Source organism: Scyliorhinus torazame, chromosome 3 (assembly GCF_047496885.1).
Source record: "Scyliorhinus torazame isolate Kashiwa2021f chromosome 3, sScyTor2.1, whole genome shotgun sequence".
In the NCBI taxonomy this organism is placed as follows: domain Eukaryota; kingdom Metazoa; phylum Chordata; class Chondrichthyes; order Carcharhiniformes; family Scyliorhinidae; genus Scyliorhinus; species Scyliorhinus torazame.
Genome location: NC_092709.1, coordinates 110,326,215 through 110,347,704, shown reverse-complemented (window position 1 = coordinate 110,347,704; position 21,490 = coordinate 110,326,215). Strand labels below are relative to the sequence as shown.

Below are 21,490 nucleotides of genomic sequence, written 5' to 3'. Positions count from 1 at the left end.
AGGCCCCGCTGATGAGAGGCCACTGACCGAACACGAGGAAAGGGCCCTGGAACTGGCTGGCGGACCTGACGACCGGGAGGTTGCTGATGCAGAGGTCGGGGGCGTACTAGCAAGTGAGCCACCGACAGCCCGTCCCCATATCCCCCCTCCCCTATATCCCCCTCCCCCATATCACCTGATCACTGCCTGCGTGTCTAACCATGCATGCTTCATTGTGCATCGCAGGAGCAAACGTCGAGGCACCCATCCCCGCAGATGCAGACCGCCCGCAGGATGCCCCTCGGAGGCCACGGGAGATGGAGAGACCCGCACCCTCCGGCATGCGACGCCCGCAGGATGCCCCTCGGAGACCACGGGAGACGGAGAGACCCGGACCCTCCAGCATGCGACGCCCGCAGGTGCCCCTCGCACACCACGGGAGACGGAGAGACCTGGAGCAACAGGGAGACGACACCCCCGTCACGTGCGGGAGCGACCACCCAGCGACGAGGGGGGCAGCCACAGGCCCCCGTCACATCCGAGCCAGGACACCACTACCCAGGACACCACTACCCAGGACACCACTACCCAGGACACCACTACCCAGGACACCCCTACCCGGGACAGCACTACCCAGGAAGACGAAATACCGGACAGTGACTCAGAGTGGATGGGTGGAGACGAACCCCCACCCCAAAGTGCCATGGACTCAGAGTGGGACGAAGAGCACGACACAACGCCACTGCTGTCACCAACACCCTCCACCATCGCAGAAACACTCACCACGGTTGGGCACTTTAGTGATGAGGCGTCTGGTACACTCACTGGTGCGCACAACACAGCCGTCCCGGTACAGCAGGTGGAGGTAGGAGCAGCAGAGGGACCGGGCGGTCGGAGGGCAGCCCAGCCCAAGCGAACATCTGCCGCCCAGATGGACCCCGGGTTCCGGCAGTTACCACACCCACACATAGATCCGATGCAACCACCGACCCGGAGACGAGCGAAGAGGGTGACGGGTGGCTTGCGGCGGCTGCGGTCGCAGGTGGAGGAGTCCACCCGCGTCCAGGAGCTGGGAGTGGTGCAGGTCATGCGTGCCACCCAGGCTGACACCGCACGGGTGGCGTCCGTGGTGGAGGCAATGGGTGCGACGGTGTCAGACATGGGGAACGGTTTGCGAGGCCTGGGCCTTCCGTGCAGGCGGCGTCTGTGGCCCAGGAAATGGCTGCCATCTCACAGGAGGCCATGAGCCAGTGCCAGCGCCAGATGGCAGAGGCGCTCAACGCCATAGCCCAGTCTCAGCAGGCCATGGCCCAGTCTCTGCAGGCCATGGCCCAGTCTCAGCAGGCCATGGCCCAGTCTCAGCAGGCCATGGCCCAGTCTCTGCAGGCCATCGCTGAGGGCATCGGCGCCAGTGGCCATGTGCGAGCCGGCGTCGCACTGTCACAGACAGGGTTTGCCAACCCCCTGGGCTCCATGGCTGCAAACCTGCAGACCCCTGTCGATACCAGCACGGGCCTCCAGGACTGGCAGCGCCAGATGTCGGGGGGGCGTCGGATGGCCAGTCCGTTCGCATCCCCCACCCATGTAGAGGCCTGGGGGCCATCGGGCACCCCGAGGGAGGAGGAGGTGGTGTGGTCCGTCCCGGCTCCCTCTGTAGGGGAGGTCCCGGTACACCGCGACACCTCGGACTCCCCCGGAAACGGCCGCCAAAGGGATCCAGTGTCAGAGGGCAGGAATCACAGGAGTCCACCTCCAGTTCTGCTCTACCGTCTGGGGAACCACGTAGACGTAGTCAAAGGGCCCGTAAGGCCAAACAATTAGACACTGAGTAAGTTGGCACGGGTGCAGGGCACAGATGAGTTTTAGGGGCTAGGGCACGTGCATGAACTCCTTTGGTTATTAAAGTCAATGTTACACCTACCGAAGCTGCCTTTGTGCTCTGTCCAAAGTGTGCGGGGGTGTCATGTACGTTGAGCGCAAGTGTGTGTGTGAGGGGTGGTCTTACCTCAGCCCCAGGTGAGTCTGCCCCCTTCCCCCTGGGCCGCCATCAACATCCCCCGGGCAGAGGACGGGACCGTGCGCTGCAGTGTCACAGCCGCATGCAGGGATGGTCCGGGTGGATGGTGGTACTGTGGCCATGGGTCAGACATAGTCCAACGATGTAGAGCCAGGAGCTCATCGCAGGGCGGGTTGTCATCATCCTCCATGGCCTGCGATAGACATGCGTCCACCCGCAACTGTGTGAGCCCGGCCCGTTGTGCCGCAGGTGGATCGGCAATGGGGGTGGGGGGGAGTGTTGTGCATGCGGGTGGGGTGGGTGGGGTTGGGGAGGGGGGTGAGGGTGCTGGGTGGGTGGATGGGTGGGGGGTGTGGGTGGTCGGCTGTTGCCGTGGTGTGCGGTCTGTGGCCATACTACCCGATTCCCACGCCCATCTAGTCAGTGAAGCGGGCGTCTATCAGTCTGTCCCGTGCCCGCTGGGCCAGCCGGTAACGGTGGACAGCCACCCGCCTGTGTCTACCCCGTCTGCCCTGACCATTGCCCCCATCCCCCTCATCTGGGAGGACTGGGCCTCTTCCTGCTGCTCCTCCACTCCGCCCTCCTCTGCCTGCGGCACACCGCCTCTCTCCTGGGCTATGTTGTGCAGGACGCAGCACACCACTATGATGCGGCCGACCCTATCTGACCGATACTGGAGGGCGCCCCCAGAGAGGTCCAGGCACCTGAAACGCATCTTCAGCACGCCAAAGCACCTCTCTATCACTCCCCTTGTCGCTACATGGGCATCATTGTAGCGGTTCTCCGCCTCATTGCGTGGCCTCCGTATAGGCGTCATCAGCCACGATCGCAATGGGTAGCCCCTGTCGCCCAGCAACCAGCCCCTCAGCCGGGGATGGCGTCCCTCGTACATGCCGGGGATGGATGACCGCGACAACACGAATGAGTCGTGTACACTGCCTGGGTGACAGGCGCAGACGTGCAGGATCATCATGCGGTGGTCGCAGACCACCTGTACGTTCATCGAATAGGTCCCCTTCCTATTAGTGAACACGGCCCTGTTATCTGCAGGTGGCCGCACGGCGACGTGCATCCCATCGATTGCGCCCTGGACCATGGGGAACCCGGCCACGGCAGAGAAGCCCACGGCCCGGGCATCTTGGCTGGCCCGGTCCACGGGGAAGCGGATGTAGCGGTGCGCCATGGCATATAGGGCATCTGTCACTGCCCGGATGCACCGGTGCACCGATGTCTGCGATATGCCGGACAGGTCCCCACTCGGTGCCTGGAATGACCCCGTTACATAAAAGTTCAGGGCCACCGTAACCTTGACGGACACGGGTAGAGGGTGTCCCCCGCCAGTGCCACGCGGTGACAGGTGTGCCAGCAGGTGGCAGATGTGTGCCACGGTTTCCCGGCTCATCCGGAGTCTCCTCCTGCATTCCCGGTCCGTGAGGTCCTGGTATGACTGCCGGGGCCGGTACACACGGGGCGCCCTCGGGTGCCTCCGTTGCCGTGGGGCCGCGACGTCCTCCTCCCCGTCCTGTCGGTCAGGTGTCCCTCCAGCCTGGGCGGCTGCCGCCTGCCCCTCTGCGGCAGCCTGCGCCGCCTCTGTGGCACGCTCCTCCTCCTCCACCTCCTCCTCATCCAGGGCAACATAGACATGAGCGGCTGCCACCACGGCGGCCAACATCGCTGGATGATCTGAAAACATGACGGCCTGGTGGGGGGGGGAGGGGAACAACGACATGTCATCATTGCCCATATCCCCTCCTCCCCCCAGCCAGGTGGCATGGACCGCATGGGTCCAACTGTTGGACGCTGGCACCTGGCCAGGTGGACCAACTCACTTGCCCTCCCATCCCCCTCCTCGGCACAGACCCCCCCCTAACCCCCAACCTCCACCCCGCACGGACCCCCCCCCCAACCTCCACCCCAGCACGGACCCCCCCCAACCTCCACCCCAGCACGGACCCCCCCAACCTCCACCCCAGCACGGACCCCCCCCCCCCCAACCTCCACCCCAGCACGGCACGGACCCCCCCCAACCTCCACCCCAGCACGGCACGGACCCCCCCCAACCTCCACCCCGGCATGGCACGGACCGCCCCCCCCAACCTCCACTTCAGCACGGACCCCCCCCAACATCCACCCCAGCACGGACCCCCCCCCAACCTCCAACCCGGCACGGACCCCCCCAACCTCCACCCCAGCACGGACCCCCCCCAACCTCCACCCCAGCACGGCACGGACCCCCCCCAACCTCCACCCCGGCACGGCACGGACCCCCCCCAACCACCACCCCAGCACTGACCCCCCCCAACCTCCACCCCAGCACGGACCCCCCCCCCAACCTCCACCCCGGCATGGACCCCCCCCCCACCTCCACCCCAGCACGGCCCCCCCCCAACCTCCACCCCGGCACGGCACAGACCCCCCCCCCCAACCTCCACCCCAGCACAGACCCCCCCCCAACCTCCACCCCGGCACGGCATGGACCCCCACCCAACCTCCACCCCAGCACGGACCCCCCCCCAACCTCCACCCCAGCACGGACCCCCCCAACCTCCACCCCGGCACGGCACGGACCCCCCCCAACCTCCACCCCGGCACGGACCCCCTCCCGGCACTCCCCCGGAGCCCAGCCTACTCTAACCCCCCCCCCCGCCGCACACACACACACACACAACCCGAGACACACCTCTCCTCACGCATTCAGACTGCGGCCACGCCATCGCCTGCCCAGAGCCAACCCCCCAGGCCGTCACTCACCACCACGCTGGTCGGCGTGAGCCTGGAGCACCGGGTCACGCCGATGAAAAGGAGGTTTGATTCACGTCAACGTGAACGGTCATCACGTCGACGGGACTTCGGCCCATCCGGAAGCGAGAATATCGGCAGGCCGAAAATCGGCTGCCTTGCGCAGACCCGTGACATTCTCCGCGGCAGCGGCGCCATTAACGCCCCGCCGACTTTTCTCCCTTCGGAGACTTCGGCAACCGGCGGGGGCGGGATTCACGGCGGCCAACGGCCATTCTCCGACCCTCTGGGGGGTCGGAGAATGACGCCCCTGATCCAGAACAAGTTGGTTTCTCCAGTTATATAGAAACATAAACTGCAAGTTTGAGAAAAGCTGGTACTGAACAGAGAACAATAAAGACAGCAACACCGACACTAGCTACCAAGTCATGGTGGTTAGAAGGCAAGATGTTCTCTCAGTTCTCTCAGAATCTGATGGCTGCTATTAGACCAGTGGGGCAAGATCCAGGGTTTGGCAGAATGGTAATAACTGTAATGGAGATGTCTGAAGTTTCCCCTGTTCAGCACAGGGCAGCAGATCCTCCCCTCAGATCATCACAAAAGTGGCACAAATAATAATAATAATCTTTATTATTGTCACAAGTGGGCTTACATTAACACTGCAATGAAGTTACTGTGAAAATCCCGTCGTCGCCACACTCTGGCGCCTGTTCGGGTACACAGAGGGAGAATTCAGAATGTCGAATTCACCTAACAAACATGTCTTTCGGGACTTGTGGGAGAAAACTGGAGCATCCGGAGGAAACCCACGCAGACATGAGGAAAACGTGCAGACTCAGCACAGATAGTGACCCAAGCTAGGAATCGAACTGGGTCTCTGGCACTGTGAAGCAACCGTGGTAACCACTGTGCTACCGTGCCATCCACAAGGAGGCAACCAGGATATCCAGGAACCAGCTCCAGAGAAGCATCCAGCAGTAACTCCCTCTCACTAGCAAGGACAAAAGAAAGGCCAGTTTATTTAGCTGCCTGTGAGAAGCCCTTGCTGTGGTGGGTGGTTGTGTTGAAAACCCCATACTGCAGAAACAGCCTGAAACAAAGCTGTGCAGGAAGGATGCCAACAATATTGTTCCAAAACTCCCAGCTGCACCATAAGCCGAGCTTTCAGCAATCTTCAAGCTCAAAAACTCCTCAATTCCGCTAGTCTCAGATGACCCTGGAGAAAGCTGCTCCTTATATTTATTAGTTTAGAATAGAATAGAATTCCTTCAGTGCAGAAGTAGGTCATTCGGCCTATCGAGTCTGCACCGACCTTCATAAAGAGCACCCTACCTCGACCCACTTCATCGCTTTATCCCCGGAACCCTGCCTAACTCGCTAAGGGGCAATTTAACATGGCCAATTCACCTAACCTGCATATCTTTGGACAGCGGTAGGATATGCTGTATAGAACCTTAGTTAGGCCACACTTGGAGTATAGTGTTCAATTCTGGTCGCCACACTACCAGAAGGATGTGGAGGCTTTAGAGAGCGTGCAGAAGAGATTTACCAGAATGTTGCCTGGTATGGAGGGCATTAGCTATGAGGAGCGGTTGAATAAACTCGGTTTGTTCTCACTGGAACGAAGGAGGTTGAGGGGAGACCTGATAGAGGTCTACAAAATTATGAGGGGCATAGACAGAGTGGATAGTCAGAGGCTTTTCCCCAGGGTAGAGGGGTCAATTACTAGGGGGCATAGGTATAAGGTGAGAGGGGCAAGGTTTAGAGTAGATGTACGAGGTAAGTTTTTTACGCAGAGGGTAGTGGGTGCATGGAACTCGCTACCAGAGGAGGTGGTGGAAGCAGGGACGATAGGCATCTTGACAAATACATGAACAGGATGGGAATAGAGGGATACGGACCCAGGAAGTGTAGAAGATTGTAGTTTAGTCGGGCAGCATGGTCGGCACGGGCTTGGAGGGCCGAAGGGCCTGTTCCTGTGCTGTACATTTCTTTGTTCTTTGTTGTTCTTTGACAGTGGGAGGAAAACCCACGCAGACACGGGGAGAAAGTGCAAACTCCACACAGACAGTCACCCAAGGCCGGAATTGAACCCGGGGCCCTGGCGCTGTGAGGCAGCAGTACTAACCATTGTGCCATCATGCTGCCCATCGTACTGCATGTAAGTTTAACTCACATGCTTTGATAAGAGAGTGGGGATAAAGGAGTTAACGGGGTCTTTTTCAGGGTGGCAGCTGGTGACTAGTGGTGTGCCTCAGGGGTCGGTGCTGGGACCACAACGTTTCACAATATACATTAATGATCTGAAAGAAGGAACTGAAGGCACTGTTGCTAATTTTGCAGATGACGCAAAGATCTGTAGAGGGATAGGTAGTATTGAGGGCAAGTGGCCTAATTCCAGTCCTATGTCTTATGGTCTTATGGTTAAAATAACCAGATAGTTTGTTTTGTTTTCTTTTTGTTGCAAATGCAAATTAGGAAATGCAAGATTGCTGCATTATTTGAATATCTTACAAGAAAGAAGGCTTTAACTGAGTATGCTTAGAGGTAATTACATAGAATATACAGTGCAGAAGGTGGCCATTCGGCCCATCGAGTCTGCACCGACCCACTTAAGCCCTCACTTCCATCCTAACCCCCTAACCCAATAACTCCTCCTAACCTTTTTAGACACTAATGGCAATTTAGCATGGCCAATCCACCTAACCTGCACGTCTTTGGACTGTGGGAGGAAACCGGAGCACCCGGAGGAAACCCACGCAGACACAGGGAGAATGTGCAGACTCCGCGCAGACAGTGACCTAGCTGGGAATCGAACCTGGGACCCTGGCGCTGTGAGGCCACAGTGCTAGCCACTGTGCTACCGTGCTGTCCTCAGAGTCCTCCCAGAGTCCTCAAACAAGTAAATTTATTTGCAGCATATATGAATACTCACTGCCTAAGTTGAATACTGAATTTGTTCCATACAATACAATACTAATTACTTGTGCCTGCATTTAACATCGAAGTAATGAATTGAACACTCCCTGTCAAATTACGAAGGACAATCAAAGAGAAGCCAGCATAGAATTTAAAATCCGCGGACTTCCAATTCTTCAAATCTAAATAATATTAAATAGGGTCCCAGGACCTTCTTTAAAAGATGCTGTCATGCAAATAAACAAATGCTCACAATTTTGTTTGCATTCTGTGTATTTTATCAAGGAAATTAAGGTGCAGTTTAGTAAAAACAACTTAAACAGTGTCTCTTCATAGGAGATTTATCAGCTGGTTTTCTTAGACAGGAGCTGGAAATTGAAGTTTTAAATTAAATTTAAGTAGCATCCATAAAATATGCCAGCTTTCATAAAAAATTCCATGATGTTATATTTCATATTTTGCTGCAATCCATAATTGTTAATGGATTTTAAAAAATGGTTTGTTTATTGAGTAATGTTGCCTTTTTCTTTAATGATTTGATTTAACTGGAAGGTAATGGGACTGTTGGCATATGTTATAGAAAGAGTCCTACAGGTTAGAGATTGTATTCATTTATTTGTTTCATATGCACACCATTTGTCTTTATAAACATGCATTATGCATGTGTACAACCTAATTTTACTTGGTGATTTAATCAAATAAATTGGAGACAGTAGGCTTGTCCCTCAACCAAATATCTTCTTGTTAACTTCTGGTGAATTTCATTAATTCAGATTTAACCAAGCAGCTATTCCCCATCCAGATGATTAATTTTACTGGCCCTATCAGTAAACAGATTGCAAAAAAAAAAGTTTCAAAAAAGGAATTGTTCAAGTTAAGTTTAGTTGCAATCTTGTATCTTCAATCATGAGCTGTGTGGTTAAACCTTAAGGTCATCGGGGACCAGCATGACAGGATTCTCCAGCTCTGCCTGCTAGAAGCGGGATTTGCGATCGGCCACAGATTAACGCGTCGGGCCCAAATCGGTATTCGCGCTGGGCGTCAGACCTATCGCAAGTCTCCAGGTCCGCTCTGCTGGCCATAAGGGGATTCTCAGCCCGTTGCCAACAGGAACGTGCAAAGCATTAATAAGCACTAATTTGAATGCAATTAAAGGGTTGGAAGCCCAATTCTACTCTTGCATGTGTTGTTCTGCCAACCCCCTCCCCAGCCCAGCTAGGTATCACGTGGGCATACTGCCAGTATTGACAAACGTGGACCTGGCGGCTTGAAGTCGAGGGGTGGCAAGCGGTAAGTACCCTCCCAACAATTGACTCCACGGTGCTGAGGGGGTCATTCATGGGCTGGAGGGGCTCAGGTCAGGGATCCTTTCCGGAATGGGTTTTGTTTGGCTGCTCTCCCCATCTGTAGCCTTTAAACAGTCAGTTAGTCTGTAAAAAATAAAGTTTTCTCATAATAAAATGCAAGTGTTCTCACCTGTACACCAATACCATTTAAACAGTCACTCAGTATCTCAGAAATGCACATCTTTCAGAGGAAGGCGGTGGCGTAGTGGTATTGTCGCTGGACTAATAATCCTGAGACCCAAAATAACGATTGTAGCCATCTAAAAACACAGATAAAGGCCTTATCTCCCGCACAGAGCCGGTCACCCCGAAGTTAAGTAAAGGCCATCTTAGTTATTAGGTTAAGTTTAGTGCGTAGCCGTGTGAATCATTGCATATAGAACAAATGTGTTTGTTAATAAACTGTCTTTTGGACTAATGTACTGGTTGTCTGGTCATTCGGTCAATATACGAAACAGCTTGTGGTTCACATAGAAATAAAGAAGCAGAACATTTCTTGGCGACTCCGACGGGATCTCGATTAGAAGTGACTTTGTTACTCCGAGAGAGAGCCCACAGCTTTGAATTGAATTGGGAAAAGAGAAACGAACCACAAGAGTAAGTTTCATATCGACCAAATAACCAAATTTCGGGAGTGTGCACTAACCGCATGCGTAACTAACAGGGAAGGCTAAGGTAAACTCATCAGACTTGCATACAAATCGAGAGGGATTGTGAACCGGAATATAGACGTAAGCTGTACCCGTTGTTCGATCGACTCCTTATTCCCCCTATTCCAAATTGCAAGTAGAGAAGAGGTGGCAGCACAGATAACAAAGAACAAAGAACAAAGAAATGTACAGCACAGGAACAGGCCCTTCGGCCCTCCAAGCCCGTGCTGACCATGCTGCCCGTCTAAACTAAAATCTTCTACACTTCCTGGGTCCGTATCCCTCTATTCCCATCCTATTCATGTATTTGTCAAGATGCCCTTAAATGTCACTATCGTCCCTACTTCCACCACCTCCTCCGGCAGTTAGTTCCAGGCACCCACTACCCTCTGTGTAAAACACTTGCCTCATACATCTCCTCTAAACCTTGCCCCTCGCACCTTAAACCTATGCCCCCTAGTAATCCACTCCGTCTATGCCCCTCATAATTTTGTAGACCTCTATCAGGTCGCCCCTCAACCTCCATCATTCCAGTGAGAACAAACCGAGTTTATTCAACCGCTCCTCATAGCTAATGCCCTCCATACCAGGCAACATCCTGGTAAATCTCTTCTGCACCCTCTCTAAAGCCTCCACATACTTCTGGTAGTGTGGCAACCAGAATTGAACACTATACTCCAAGTGTAGCCTAACTAAGGTTCTATACAGCTGCAACATGATTTGCCAATTCTTATACTCAATGCCCCGGCCAATGAAGGCAAGCATGCCGTATGTCTTCTTGACTACCTTCTCCACCTGTGTTTCCCCTTTCAGTGACCTGTGGACCTGTACACCTAGATCACTCTGATTTTCAATACTCTTGAGGGTTCTACCATTCACTGTATATTCCCTACCTGCATTAGACCTTCCAAAATGCATTACCTCACATTTGTCCGGATTAAACTCATTCTGCCATCTCTCCGCCCAAGTCTAAACCTAACCCTAACCCTAACCCTAACCCTAACGATCTAAATCCTGCTGTATCCTCTGACAGTCCTCATCGCTATCCGCAATTCCACTAACCTTTGTGCCGTCTGCAAACTTACTAATCAGACCAGTTACATTTTTCTCCAAATCATTTATATATACTATGAACGGCAAACGTCCCAGCACTTATCCCTGTGGACACCACTAGTCACAGCCCTCCAATTAGAAAAGCACCCTTCCATTGCTACTCTCTGCCTTCTATGACCTAGCCAGTTCTGTATCCACCTTGCCAGCTCACCCCTGACCCCGTGTGACTTCACCTTTTGTACCAGTCTACCATGAGGGACCTTGTCAAAGACTTTACTGAAGTCTATATAGGCAACATCCACTGCCCTACCTGCATCAATCATCATTGTGACCTCTTCGAAAAACTCTATTAAGTTAGTGAGACACAACCTCCCCTTCACAAAACCATGCTGCCTCTCACTAATACGTCCATTTGCTTCCAAATGGAAGTAAATCCTGTCTCGAAGAATTCTCTCCAGTAATTTCCCTACCACTGACGTAAGGCTCACCGGCCTGTAGTTCCCTGGATTATCCTTGCTACCCTTCTTAAACAAAGGAACAACATTGGCTATTCTCCTGTCCTCCGGGACATCACCTGAAGACAGTGAGGATCCAAAGATTTCTGTCAAGGCCTCAGTAATTTCCTCTCTCGCCTCCTTCAGTATTCTGGGGTAGATCCCATCCAGCCCTGGGGACTTATCTACCTCAATATTTTTCAAGACGCCAAACACCTCGTCTTTTTGGATCTCAATGTGACCCAGGCTATCTACACACCCTTCTCCAGACTCAACATCCATTTGGTGAATACTGATGCAAAGTATTCATTTTGTACCTCGCCCATTTCCTCTGGCTCCACACATAGATTCCCTTGCCTATCCTTCAGTAGGCCAACCCTTTCCCTGGCTACCCTCTTGCTTTTTATGTATGTGTAAAAAACCTTGGGATTTTCCTTAACCCTATTTGCCAATAACGTTTTGTGACCTCTTCTAGCCCTCCTGACTCCTTGCTTAAGTTCCTTCCTACTTTCCTTATATTCCACACAGGCTTCGTCTGTTCCCAGCCTTTTAGCCCTGACAAATGCCTCCTTTTTCTTTTTGAGGAGGCCTACAATATCTCTCGTTATCCAAGGTTCCCAAAATTTGATGTATTTATCCTTCTTCCGCACAGGAACATGCCGGTCCTGAATTCCTTTCAACTGACATTTGAAAGCCTCCCACATGTCAGATGTTGATTTCCCTCAAACATCCTCCCCCGATCTAGGTTCTTCAGTTCCCGCCTAATATTGTTATAATTAGCCTTCCCCCAATTTAGCACATTCACCCTAGGACCACTCTTATCCTTGTCCACCAGCACTTTAAAATTTACTGAATTGTGGTCACTGTTCCCGAAATGCTCCCCTATTGAAACTTCTACCACCTCGCAAGGCTCATTCCCCAACACCAAGTCCAGTAAAGCCCCTTCTCTAGTTGGACTGTCTACATATTGTTTTAAGAAGCCCTCCTGGATGCTCCTTACAAACTCTGCCCCGTCCAGGCCCCTAGCACTAAGTGAGTCCCAGTCAATATTGCGGTAGTTGAAATCTCCCATCACAACAACCCTGTTGCTTTTACTCGTTTCCAAAATGTGTCTACCTATCTGTTCCTCTATCTCCCGCTGGCTGTTGGGAGGCCTGTAGTAAACCCCCAACATTGTGACTGCACCCTTCTTATTCCTGATCTCTACCCATATAGCCTCGCTGCCCTCTGAGGTGTCCTCCCGTAGTACAGCTGTGATATTCTCCCTAACCAGTAGCGCAACTCCGCCACCCCTTTTACATCCCCCTCTATCCCGCCTGAAACATCTAAATCCTGGAACATTTAGCTGCCAAACCTGTCCTTCCCTCAACCAGGTCTCTGTAATTTTAAAAAAACATTAAAAAAAAGAAATTTAGAGTACCCAATTCATTTTTTCCAATTAAGGGGCAATTTTAGCATGTTCAATCCACCTACCTTGCTCATCTTTGGGTTGTGGGGGCGAAACCCACGCAAACACAGGGAGAATGTGCAAACTCCACACGGACAATGACCCAGAGCCAGGATCGAACCTGGGACCTCGGCGCCATGAGACTGCAGTGCTACCACTGCACCACTGTGCTGCCCTAACCAGGTCTCTGTAATGGCAACAACATCATAGTTCCAAGTACTAATCCAAGCTCTAAGTTCATCTGCCTTACCCGTAATACTTCTTGCATTAAAACATATGCACTTCAGGCCACCAGACCTGCTGTTTTCAGCAACATCTCCCTGTCTGCTCTTCCTCAGAGCCATACTGGCCCTATTCCCTAGTTCTCCCTCAATTTTTTCACCTTCTGACCTATTGCTCCGGTACCCACCCCCCTGCCACACTAGTTTAAACCCTCCCGTGTGACACTAGCAAATCTCGCGGCCAGGATATTTATGCCTCTCCAGTTTGGATGCAACCCGTCCTTCTTATACAGGCCACACCTGCCCCGGAAGAGCTCCCAGTGGTTCAGATAACGGAAATCCTCCCTCCTACACCAGCTGTTTAGCCACTTGTTTAGCTGCTCTATTTTCCTATTTCTAGCCTCACTGGCACGTGGCACAGGGAGTAATCCCAAGATTACAACCCTAGAAGTCCTGTCTTTGAACTTTCTGCCTAGCTCCCTGAACTCCTGCTGCAGGACCTCATGCCCCTTCCTGCCTATGTCGTTAGTACCAATATGTACAATGACCTCTGCCTGTTTGCCCTCCCCCTTCAGGATGCCCGCTACCCGTTCGGAGACATCCTGGACCCTGGCACCTGGGACCCTGGATGTTAGAAAAGATGATGAATCCAAAGCAGAAACCAGAGGTCGCAGTAGTCGACAAATCAGAGCAATGCCCCATATGGGAGGATGTGTTGAGAAAGTATTTAAAGGGGAAAGGATGGCCCCTTTGGTCGAATTTCTGTGCAAATACTGAGTCATGTCCAGGAAAGATAGGACAAACTTGGTGGGAGAATTTATGTGAAGTCTACAAGAAAAACGCAGTAAAGTTCAGAAAGCCAATGGCAATAGTAGCATTGTTGCGAGGCACCGAGGAGGTCGTCGAGACACTCCGCAGTCAGTTAGTAGAGAAGGAAGAGGAGAATGAGGGAAACAGTAAAGAAAGTGAGAAAACTATTGAGGAACTCCGGGAGAAGTTAGCCGCTAAAGACAGGGAAATCGCCGATGTTAAATTCGCCCACCAGTCCTGTTTAGTACACCTTAGCAGCTTCCAGACTCAGTACGACAAGGCCTATCAAGACACACAGTGCGCAGTCTTGGTAAGAGAGAAGACTGAAGACCAGGTCACTCAATTAACAAAAAAATGCGCCGATTTACAGGCAGCTTTAAGAGCGCTCCACCCGTCCACTAAAGAACAAAGGCAGAGCACCGCTGACCACACTAAATGCCAGCGAAAGATAGATAAGCTCCAGTCGTTACTTTCCGTTCAGAATAGTTTTATGTGTCCCTTCGGGACAGATGAGACAGATGAAGAAGAGATGGCAGATTGGGAAGAGTTAAATGAGAGCGCGCACATGTATGTAAAGAGAACGAACAGTCAAAAACAACCGTCACGCATCCCAAAAAGAAAGGCACCAGCAGCACCGGCTGCACAGGTCGCACCAACCCCCACAGCTGCCCCGACACCCATGAATCCGATAACCACAGAGAGAAGGCTAAGGGATCAGGCAGGTCCAGATATCACCTACATCACCCAACTTTTGGTAACCCAGTTAAGGGACGCTTGCACTAAAATCATTCCATTCCAGCCCACCGCAGACCCGCATAGCTTCGTTGAGGAGGTGCAAAAACAAAAGGTTATGTACGGATTAGATGAGAGGAAGGAAGTAAAATTGATCGTAATGAATCTCAGCCAGTTGGTACGGTCAGCTTTGCTAGACCCCCAAAATGTAGGAGGGGGAATCTGAGAGGAAGGATGACCGCAACATTAGACGCTGTTGGATCAACAAAGGGGATCAGGTAGAGGGTTTAAACAAATGCAGACTAAATAAAGGGGAACACCCGACTGCTTTTGCCAGTCGCCTCTGGATACATTTCAAGGCAGTATATGGCAATTTAGACCACGCTCACTTAGATGACGAAGACACCACTAAATGGTCCCGTACTTTAGTTTCACATACCACTGAAGTAGGTAAAAAGGCTTGCGCAAATTATGACCCGGCAGATACCACACACAGTGAGATTTGGGTACTCAGACCCTATCTAGGGCAGGGGAACAGGCTCTTCAGGATCAGATGGATCAGGACAGAGTAGAAGCCACAATATACCCAGTTAGAACTAGCCAGGGACCCACATGGACAAATGAGGGCAGAAGAGAGGAACACTACCCCTGAGAACAGCACCCCAGAGCACAAGGCCCAGTTCATGTTACACTTGTGGACAAGTAGGACATTTCGCCCGCGATTGCAGACGAATCCCCCCCACACAATCAACGACCCCAACAGACCAACCTCCCACCCAGAAACAATAGGCCAGACCACGATCGACAGCCACGACAGCTAGAAGGCAACGTTCGCCCCACGAATGCCCGCTCAGGCAACCTCGCTTATAACTCCTTAGATTGACGGTGTCCGGAGTCTCCAAAATGGGTCTGTGACACACGCTGGGATAATGTCGGATGGCTGGTGGTCACAGGCACAGTCCGGGGACATGCAGTTGATTTTCTCTGGGAGACAGGAGGGTCCCGCACCACACTAAACTCCTCAAACCTGTTCCAAAAAACACCTTGGCCAACCTCAGATACCATTACACTCAGTGGATTTACAGGCCACATGCAAGAGGGATACATCACAGCCCCCATACCTGTCCAGATAGGAAATGTAACCACCAAACACCCTGTTGTTTTAGTTGACCTACCCCAACCGCAGAACACATCCTAGGCATAGATTTCATGAACTCTCAGAACTTCTCCTTTGACCCCATAAACAAGTGTGTCAGGCGGATGTCCAAAACAGCTAGAGCCCCCGCCACGCTCTCAGTAGGAGATTACGAAAACAGGATTTGCTCAGTGGGGGACTATTGGTTTAACCATTTGGCAATTAGCACAGACACCACCATGAAACAGGTACTAACCACAAACAAAGGTGCTTTTGCCCAGCACAAACACGACTGTGGGCAGATTCCTGGTACAGTTATGATTTCAGGTTCCAACCCCAAACTGCAGAAATAGTACGGATTCCAACAGCAGACTGAGAGCAAAATTTTAAAAGTCATTAACAGTCTGTTAAAACAAAGAGTGATCAGACCCGTAGCTTCCACTAATAATGCCCCGATTTGGCCCCTAAAGAAACCAGGCGGTTCATGGCTACTCACAATTGATTAGCGCCAACTAAACAAAGTTACCCCTTTAACAGCCCCCACCATTGCCACAAGTCCCGCGACCATGTTTAAACAGGGAGTGCAAGCAAAGTATTTCACCCTGCTGGATATTAGCAATGGTTTTTGGTCCATTCCCCTAGACCGAGCTTGCCAGTATAAATTCGCGTTCACTTTTCAAGGCCTACAGTACACATGGACGTGTCTTCCCCAAGGATTCCATAACTCCCCTCCATTTTCCACAGACAGCTAGCTGCTGGTCTCTCTAATTCCTCCTGCCCCGAATGCCTAGTTCAATGTGTAGACGACCTGCTCCTGCAAACCGATACCAGGGAAAAGCATGTGGCTCTGTTAGCTGAATTACTAACCCTGCTCCAGTCCATCGGATGTAAGGTAAATGCCAAAAAAGCACAGATACTGAGGGAAAAGGTACTCTATTTAGGCACCATTATCACCCACGGCAAACATGAGATTGAACAGAAGCGAATTGACTCTATTGTGAAATTGCCCCTGCCCCGTAATGTAAGTGCACTCCGTTCATTCCTCGGTTTAGTGGAATACTGTAGGAATTACATAGATGGTTTTGCCACAAAGGCTGCCCCACTCTCAGAGCTTCTGAAAAAGAACACCCCATGGAATTGGCTTCCCCAGCACACAGACGCCATAGACGACTTAAAACACACCCGAGGCACAGCTCCCGCTTTACAAGTCCCCTACCCTGACTTGCCCTATGCCATAGAGGTAGCAACCACCGACTGAACCCTATCAGCAATGCTCCTACAGGAACGCCATGACCGATTAGGACTGGTAGCCTATGCTTCTAGAGTTTTAGACCCGTAGAACAAGGATTTGCTGCCTGTGAACGACACTTGCTTGCAGTCTTTTGGGCAGTTCAGTATTTTGCCTACATTACAGGCCTCAACCCAGTCACGATCTTGACCAAGCGCACCCCCACTCAACATTTGTTAGACGGCAGACTAAAAGATGGTTCAGTTAGCCAGATCAGAGCAGCTCGCTGGACACTCTTACTACAAGGCAGAGATATTTTGATTAAACGCACCAAGACCTACACAATTTTGGCAGACAATTTGCAATACGCAGGAACCCCACATGACTGCCAGATAATTGCAGCCGACACCCACACAGGACCCTTTGTTCCCAAGTCACTACAACCACGTGTAAGCTGTGAGAAACAAAGTTCCCAAGACACAGGGGACACAGTAAAAATCTATGTAGATGGCTCCTCCACTGTTGAGGATGGTGTGAGAATCACTGGATGTGGGATTTCTATGGAGTATTCACAGGAACGCCCCCTAGAAGAGGTATCTTTAAAATTGCCCGGCCACTTAAGTTTGCAAGCAGCAGAACTCACAGCCATAGCTTATGTAGTTAATCACCCAGACACCTTTCCAATGCCTGCGGACATACACTCAGACAGCTTGTATGTCTGCAACAGTTTAACAGAATTCTTCCCCCTATGAGAAGCTCGAGGTTTTGTATCCGCCTACCCTCTGCCCCTTTACTGAAACACATTCTTAAAGAAGCCACCGGCCACACATACGGCATCATTAAAGTAAAGGATCATCACCGCACTTCCCCACCCGGTAATCGCAACGCCGACGCCTTAGCTAAAGCAGGATCACGCAATCGTCACTTCTGGCAACCACCCGAAGGCAAACAGATGCCCCCCCCCCCGCAGAAATGGTTTCACCCCCCCCCCTCCCCCGCAGAAATGGTTTCAAGTATATGCTGGTTGTTATAGGTACATTTACAAAATGGGTTGAAGCATTCCCCACACGTTCAAACACAGCAAAGACACCGCTAAAATTTTGACCCAACGCGCTGGGGTCTTCCACGCAGCATTGAGTCAGATCAAGGTTCCCACTTCACCGGCAGGGTAATGCAAAACGTTATGACCATTTTCGGCATCAAACAGAGATTCCACGTAGCATACCACCCCCAATCCAGCGGCATAGTAGAGCGCATGAATCGCACTTTAAAAACGACCATTAGAAAAACGCTACAGCAGAACAATTCCACTTGGGACACAGTACTACCCTTTGCTCTCATGATTATCAGGAACACAGTTTCCAGTTCCACAGGTTTCACCCCCCACACCCTTCTGTCAGGGAGACCCATGAAAGGCATTGAATATTTATTAGGGCTCGATTTGGGAAATCCCGCAGTAACCCACGAAAAAGCAGTTCAACAGGTCACAGAGAACATTAAAGCGGCAGAGTTAGCTGCTGCTATCTGACTAGGCGCTAGAAAGAAGCAGAGTAAAGCCAGCTTCGACAAAAAGATTCACTCCATAGAGTACACAGTCGGCCAGCAAGTTATGATCTTGTTGTACAACCCCAGTTCCTTCCTATCCCCTAAATTCGCAGGCCCCTACTCCATTTCTGACAAAGTAAGCCCCTTTGTGTACAGGATAGCGTACCCTAACGGTAAGACTGGTTGGTTCCACATCAACCAACTCAAAGTCTACAGAGCACAACACAGCCACGCCCACCACTTATCCTTGGTAATGGGAGAGGATGACGCTCTGCCCACTGACGATTCAGCCCGACGCCCACTCTAACCCTCCCCCCCTAATGACGACACCTATCCCTCGACTCCGCCCACCCTCACAGGTTTCAACCTCACACTTGACTCTGATGAGAGCCCCCCGGAATTGACTGACATCCCTAGCAACTGGTGTGATCCCTCCGCCATCAGCTACCCTAGCCCCCGGAACAAAGTCTTGAATCTCTTCGACCCATTCAACCCACCAACTAATCCTCTGCCCACCCCCAGCAACACTGCCTCCACTTCCAGTTCGCGATCACCCTCCATTACGCCACTGCCCCGTAACTCCCTTTTGGCACCGTGACAATTCCTGCAGGCTAGTAAGACATGGCGAATCGGACCATCCGCATGCCTACGCGACTAACGGCCAAAATCTGCAGACACAAGTCAGGCAACCAGGAGAAGAAAGCACTGAGCCCCTCTTGGGCAATGATTTAACGCAATTGATGCACGCAAATATCTGAGGTGTCCAGATGTTGAGAAACGGACACTAGCTAAGAATGAAGGTGTCCTAATTTCTGATGGAGCCTGCCCGTCTTCTTCTTTCTATCTTATCCTCCTTCTCAATACATGGTTTTAACTGATGTCGGCCTGACACCCGATTTCTTGATAGTCATAGTTACTCTTCTCACAGAAACAAAGACGCGGTCTACTGACCAATGGCCGGTAAAGGCACACTTGTTGGATCTCACATGACTACAAATTCTTTCCGCTCATTTTGGTCACCCAGGTAGGGAGTAACGGCACTAATCCCTGCCCTACCTGAGGGCCCCAGAATTATCTGGTCAAATCAAGCTCGGGTAGTGGAGTAACGGCACTAATCCCCGCCCTACCCGGGGATCCCACCCATTCTTGTCCCGCAGCGGCCCACACGCACCTCATGTTCCCTTCATGCACCCTGGAATGGTTTACTACACACTACAATGACCTGGGCAAGTATTGAATCTTCCTTTCACTCCACTCTCTAAACACTTACTTCTTTCACCTTTCTTTAGACCCCTTCGGGTAGCTTCCACATTGCTGTTTACACTTAAAAACACAATGGTTGTTGATCACTGCTGCTACCTCTGAGCCCCTGGGATGAAACGTTATGAAACTGTCCGCCTTAAAATTCAGCTGGTTAAGCTAAGCCTCAACCTCCCATGGTTGTTAGTAAAGATGGAGCCTGGTAGAAGAAAGCATCCACCACTCCTAGCATCGACCACACAAGCTGTGAGACACTTGAATGATTGCATTGCAGCACTTGAATTAGTACCTCTCAAATTTTTATTTTTTTAAAAACAAAATGGGGAGTCACACATGGTGACAATCATTAAGGGCAATTGGAACTAAGAGAGAAAGATGAATACACACAGATATTAACCAAAGATAATGCATGACACTATGCTTGATTCTCTAGGATTACACAGAGAACAGACACACCACAGGATGAATCCAGGACACCTGTTCCTCACATGGATAATCGCTGGACTTACCGGACTCCGAGCGCAAAACACCAAAGACTCTCCACAGCCCGGCGGCTTGTGGTACGAACCCCCAGATGCAGGGGAATGCTAAGATGGAACCCTTTGGGTCAAGCCCAACAGAAGCATCCTATTTGGGTGTAATAACCAAAGAACCATATATCGAAAGCCCAACGGAACCACATCAGAATGTTACATCAGTACAACTGGGAAAGGAGATTCGTGGGAACTTACTAATGAAGGGTGCCCTGAAATTGGATGTTTAAAGAGAAGTACAGGGAACACATTCAGAATCAGACAGAATTCCGGGATACCCACGAAAGGTAACTTGGTATTACACATAATTAGAGTAGGACATAAGCCATTCCCAAACGCCACCACACAACAGACCACTTCCAGTCAGGATACCACCCAGCAACTGTTAGAGATCGAGACCGAAACCCCCACCTGGTGGGAACACATTGCAAAATGGAACCCACTATCATACATAGTAGAGGCCCTCTTCTTGATTGCAATAAAACACATAGTCGTCCTCACACTCCGACTCCGTAAATGGAAGGCAAAAGCCTCCCTATATATACAGTTCAAGCCCCCTTCTTTGGAATTCAATAAAGCTATCATAAGAATGTATTGCTTTCAATCAACTGTAACAACTACTGCTAAAATGTGCCATTTGTGCCTCTGTAATGATGAAATAGGATAAAAAGAAATGTGGTGCTGCTTTGTAAAAATTGTCTGTTGTAAATAAGTTTGTTATGTAGAAGCAGCAGCATGAGTCTAGTTCAGAAAGTTTAGTTAGAAACCAACTGTTTCATATGAATCCAATTTTAGGAATGAAATAGCTATTAGTAGTGAATTGATTTAATGAATGTATGTAATAATGAATTAGGTACGATTGTGCAATAACTTTAGGACAGAGCAGAGTAGGAACTTTACTGACCTAAAGGGTGACCAAACCAACAAGACAGATATGGGATCAATACTGTGATCCACCACGCTTCACGTTCAGGATCAAGAGGACGGAATGCAGTCATCTAAAATGGCCACCTGCAAAGGACCATGGGAATTGTGGTCAATTTGGACACAGACAAGTACACAGCCTCTGTGTATTGTGCAAAGAAGCCAGACCTGACCAAAACTTGCAACCATTAAAAGTCAATCACCATTTCCTCCAGGACAATAGAGTTTGAATAAACGAGCTACAGCAGTAGCAGACTAACCAGCGCCACTTTCCCTTATTTGGAAAGGCCTACGTGCCTAGGACAATGATAGCTCGGAGCCGCCCAGCTACCGAGGTATCCGCCCCCTAATTGGCCATGATCAATGAGGGTGATCGAAACCCTATCGATCCATTAGAGCTAGAGATAGGACCGCCCAAAAGGGCGCGAAAGAGAAGGAGGATAAGAAGCCCTGCGCAC

General features: G+C 51.1%; 1 protein-coding gene across 2 annotated transcripts in view; it reads right to left on the bottom strand.

Moving 5' to 3' along the window:
• Positions 1 to 21,490, bottom strand: part of smad1 (SMAD family member 1) — a 382,222-nt gene that overhangs the window by 267,422 nt on the left and 93,310 nt on the right. The window lies entirely within an intron of this gene.